At 32.3% G+C, this 5,854-nt stretch overlaps 1 long non-coding RNA gene across 1 annotated transcript; it reads right to left on the minus strand.

Moving 5' to 3' along the window:
* Positions 1–1,684: 1,684 nt before the first annotated feature.
* LOC139501561 (uncharacterized) lies at positions 1,685–5,102 on the minus strand. The gene is made up of 2 exons (XR_011658601.1): positions 4,947–5,102; positions 1,685–1,923 (listed from the first exon to the last, which is right to left on the minus strand). It is a non-coding gene; the product is annotated as an uncharacterized lncRNA (long non-coding RNA).
* Between the last annotated feature and the right edge of the window lie 752 nt (positions 5,103–5,854).

A 5,854-nucleotide genomic window follows, 5' to 3' on the forward strand; every position in this document is an offset into this window, starting at 1 on the left:
AATTGAAAAACAGGAAACTTAGGGGATGCTGATTTCAGAGATAAAAGAACAGAGAATTATTGATAGATTTAAAAAAAAAAAGGCCTTTGCATGCTCCAGTAAGATGTTAGTAATTATAATGTTGAATTTAAAGACCAGTCTAGTATCTGTTTAAGTAATAATATACTGTAGTATCTGTTGTCTGTTGACTCTGTTCAATGCTTACAATGCTTCTTTGTAAATTGTTTGTCTTTAGTTTGATGTTTACCTCACAAATTGCAATAATTATTCAGCAAGTTCTTTCTGTTCCTTTATAATTATCAGGAATAAGGATTGTCATCTGAGCTGATCTTGTAACAATCAACATTCATGTGTGTTAAGTTTTCGACTTATGCTATGGTACATTTTAATATATATTTGTTATTAACTGTAGATTACAATACCTCCAGCTGGACTGGAGATTTATCTATTAAAATTTATAAATAAAAAGAATCTATATGAACTGATATGGCTTCTTTGTTTTTATTTCTCATGAAACTTCACATATTTAAGGTTTAGATAAGATGTTAGTAAATTTGCTGAGACTTTTCCTTAATACACCATGTACAAGATTGTTGAAAAAAACAAGAAGTAAAATCACAAAAATTCAAGACAGAATGTCTATAATCAAATCGCAAAATCACATGAAAAAACACATCAAACGAATGCATGGACAACAACTTTCATATTCCTGACTTAGTACAGGCATTTTTAATTGTTGAAAATGTGGACTGAACCTGGTTTTATAGCGCTAAACCTCTCAATTGTATGAAAGTTATTAATGATGGGAGTTTTTACGGGCCTTAACTGTCTATACAGCCCTTACACAGTCGGTTATTGTCAGAATAGACCAACACATTAAATTGTCAAGACAAAGTGAATTGGAAAGACTTATGGAATGAAGTCCATTTAGTTTAGTCTGAATCTTGACACAAAAAAGGAAAGTGAAAATAGTATTGGATTATTCCTTTAAAAAGCAAAAATCATGTTGACAATTGTATAAAGCATTTCTAAAGTAAATTTATTTAAAAAAAAATCCTGCTAAATCAAAAGCAATACCCTAGAATAGCCTAGAAAGGAATTTGTGATAGTACCAATAACCAAGAAATAATATCACAATTATACAGCGAAGCTTTCTACCAGTATTATTCAAAAGCTTAAACATGGACATGATCAACAACACATGAACTGAAAGCTGCTATTTGACAAAGGGTTCTACTCTGTATTTACTTCAATTACACTGCATTTTACGACGGGTGCCAAATGTGGAACAGGATCTGCTTACCCTTTTAGAGCACATGAGATCACCCCCATTTTTTGGTGGGGTTCTTGTTGCTTATTCATTAGTTTTCTATGTTGTGTCTGGTGTACTATTTTTTGTCTGTGTGTCTTTTTCTTTTTTAGCCATGATGTTGTTTATTTAATGAGTTTGACTGCTCCTCTGGTATCTTTATTTGAATATCTGCACATGGTATATTCTAGATAAGCTGCATTTTTTTAAAACTGACTGAGCAACAAGAACCCTTCCCAAAAATTGTGGTCAAAACTCGGGAGGGGGATCTAGGCGCCCCGAAAGGGTCAATATATCCTGCTCCATATGGTTTTCTCTCATATCAAATCCTTGTTGGTATGGATATCTTTCGAAAGTTCCATGTAGAGGATCCAATTATTATTTGTTAACATGTTCGATATATTTAATTGCAGATTACTTAAAATGATCTTAACATTTGATAGATAGCGTGTTTTCAGTCACGGTGCGTTGTTTCCTTGTATTATTTTTTTCGACAGCAGCAATAGTTTGGTCCACAATTTTTTGTTTCGCAACCAGGTAATCGATAGCGAAACGATGCAGGATATTTAAAAGCCGACTTGTCGTAGACGTTAATGGTTTCAAAACAATTGTATCTACAAAATAAATAACATTCACTATAGTAAAACCCTTTAGCTTATATGATAATGAAATATGCATTCCAATATTAAATAGATATAAGAAGAGAGGCAAAAGATACCCGAGGGACATTCAAACTCATAGATCAAAAACAAACAGACAACACCATGGCTAAACAAGAATGTGTCCATAGTACACGGATGCCCCACTCGCACTATAATTATCCATGTTCAGTGGACCGTGAAATTGGTGTCAAAACTTTAATTTGAAATTAAAATTAGAAAGATCATATCATAGGTAACATGTGTTTTAAGTTTCAAGTTGATGTGACTTCAACTTCATCAAAAACCACCTTGACTAAAAACTTTAACCTGAACGGACGCACGAACGGAGGCACAGACCAGAAAACATAATGCCCCTCTACTATCGTAGGTGGGACATAAAAAAGACAACAGAACACAAGACACAACATAAAAAAAAAACTAAAGACTAAGCAACACGAATCCCACCAAATTCCAACAAAAACTCAGGTACTCCGGAAGGGTAAACAGATCCTGCTCCACATGGACACCCGTCGTGTTGGTCGTGTTATTCATCCACGGTAAATAGTCTTATTTGGTAGGTCATTTTTGTAAAAATGGAACGAGGTTGTAGCTACGAGATAAGGAACATATCTGATATCATCTGTGAAACAGCTATTCCGTTACAGTCAACCAACACGTGATGACATCCTTAAAATGAACGAAGGTATGATTTTAACTTAACCATTTGGAACTCTTGGTTTAAATAAAGGCAACAGTAGTATACCGCTGTTCAAAACTCATAAATCCATGGACAAAAAACAAACTCGATCAGGGTAACAAACTAAAACTGAGGGAAACGCATTAAATATAAGAGAACAACGACACAACATTAAAATGTAACACACACACACACATACAAACACAGAAACGGACTAAGCATTAGACAAATCCTTTGAGAATAACAAATATAACATCTAAACCAAATACATGAATTTGGGACAGATAAGTACCGTGACACGTCTTATAGTAATGTGAATTCACACTCAAAAATAAGAAAAAACATAGCTTCCATGTGAGAATCAACCCTTTTAATATCACGGAAAGCACGAAAGAAATACAAGCCCTAGTATATAGTATCAATTGGGAGATGTATACTCCGTATGTAGGCGCTGCTGGTATGATGCTTCAAAGAAATGGAAAGCTGAAATCATCTCTTTTGTCGTAAAGTTTTATTTTCAACCAACCCTCATTGTCAATTTCTAAACGTAAGTCAAGATATGTGGCAGAATTAATTATATCTGTTAAATCCTTTATCTCTAGTTCGATGGGATACAGTAAATGCGTTCATATTAGTCACCAAATTTTGAATTATTTAGTGAGAGAACATCATCTACATAGCAGAAAATAAAGTTAAATGATATTGCTAACTTCTTTTTTCCTTCCTAAGAAGTTCCTGTATGAAGTCAGCCTCGTAAGATGTGGTATGAATGCTAATGAGACACCTCGCAATCCAAATCACAATATGTCACAGTAAACCGTTATAAGTCAAAGTATGGTACTCAACACGGAGCATTGGATCACACCAAACTATGTTAAAAGGCCTACAAAAAATGATAAGTGTAAAATCATTCCAACAGGACAAAACCAACCGTTAAAATTTTGTTTTTCTAAAAATGTCCATGACCAAGTTAGGCAAATGGCCATTGTTACATTATAGTTCGTTTCTGTGTGTGTTACATTTCAATGTTGTGTCATATTGTTCTCCTCTTATATTTGCCGCGTTTCCCTCAGTCTCAGTTTGTAGCCAAGATTTGTTTATTTCTCTATCGATTTATGAGTTTCGAACAGAGGTACACCATTGTTGTCTTTAAGTATATAAAAACGACAAACGACAAGGACTTATGAACCACATTAACATACGACAACGGTTCCACTGAACAATGGGGTTCCTGACTGTAGACAGATCCAAGCAAATGCAGCAGCTGTACACGTTCTAACAGGTACCAACCTTAATCCTTATCTGAAATAATAGTGTAACATCACAAAAAAACAAAAGACACACTATAAAATATCAATGGAAACAGCTAAACTCAATCAAAAGCTTAGGTCAGTATATATATATAATTTTAGATACACGTATGCAACATGTGTTTTATCATAAAGCGATGTTTTTTTTCTATCCAACTGTCAAATTTATTTAAAAAGTCTCATAATTTTATTTATCCTGATTTAGAGTAATTTCTCGCAATTTGATTGGCTTATATTGACCTAATAAATTTCAGTACAATTTTTTATTACGTCAATAGAAATTATCTCCCTTATTTATTACGTCAATTGGAATTATCTCCCTTATACCAATGACCTAATAAAAAATTAAAAAAAAAAGAGTTGCTTTATAGTTCTAATATTTTAAATTTTTAACAGGTTTAGATTAAATATCTTAAATATATTTGGTTGATATTGTACAAATATTGAATTTGAATATAATTATGTAATATTACAAAATCAGGATAAATTCGTTACACAGTGTTCAATTGTCCTAATACGGAATTTGTCGGGTCAATAAAATTCATATCGGGTTTGACTTCGCCTCACCCGATATGCATTTTATTGACCCGATAAATTCTCGTATTAGGACAATTGAACACTGTGTAACTAATATTATCAACCTGAAAACTGCATATTATAAGAATGGACGAATTTATAATGTACATTATCAAAAGAAGTTTTCTTTTATATTTTGATGCTTACCCGATTTTTCACGAACAGCCTATAACCATCTGTCAGATGAATCATTAATAGGTTGATATGCATTTCAGGAATAGAGTAAATTGTTGACATATAGTGACAAATCTAAGCCTTTATGGAATTTGATGGTATTATGCAAATTTTGAATTTAATATGCAAACTATGTAAATCATTCAAAGTCATTTAGCATTCATTTGTATAAGCATTTCAAACAGCCAGAAATTCTAATTCTTCATTATAACTGTACATCAAAACTCAAGTATACTTACGTTGGACCTATTTCTTTACAAATATCTTTACACGTCTTTCCTGTAGTCGAACATTTTCTTTTAACAGCAAGAATTCTCCCATAGTTTGTCCGAGGGTCAAATGACTCAGCCGTACAAAACGCAAGAGCTACTCCATCTTTGCTGAATTTTAGAACCACCCCTAAGATAAAAGTCAGAAAAAAGATTAAAATGCATTATCATATCATTGTCAATGTCACCAAATGAGTCAATCTATGAAAAGTCTAGAGATAATAATTTCCCGCCAAATTTTGAAAGACTTATACCTCCAAAACAAGCACAGTGACTATTTGATGTTTCTGGTATTTTAGTTCCATTATTTATATGCTATCAGTTTATAGCAGGCTTTTTAAAAGCTTGTTAATTTGAAACAGAAAAGCGAACATCCTTACCTAACTTGAAATATTCGTCTGCACATTTTTTTATGACTATTAGTTGATTTAATATTTAAAATCATCTACTCATGTTTGGGTTTTAAGGATATCTTTTTGCATACGAATGAACAATCTAGAAAAAAAACTGTATTCATACAGAGTATAAAGCTCTTTTTTCTATTTTTTCTCTATATAAACTCTTTGGTTTTCTGAATCGTTAAACACCACCAAATAATTAATACCTATAATTCTAATACGACGTTCTTCTTTATTTTTTTGGATACAAAGCCATGTTCTTATTCAAATAAAATATGGGCTGACGTGATTGACTTCACAATTTACAATTAACGTCAGATGAATTTTGAGATCAAAATGAACATTTTTGTTGGTGTTGCTCGCTAGGAAATTAAATAAAAACATTATAAATTCTTAAGTAAATTTAAAATGAATCTGTTCTTTTTTTATTGTTAAACTGTCGATTTTCTATAACTTTTTGGTTCGACAAATCGAGTTTGC

This window comes from Mytilus edulis, chromosome 13 (genome assembly GCF_963676685.1).
Source record: "Mytilus edulis chromosome 13, xbMytEdul2.2, whole genome shotgun sequence".
NCBI lineage: Eukaryota > Metazoa > Mollusca > Bivalvia > Mytilida > Mytilidae > Mytilus > Mytilus edulis.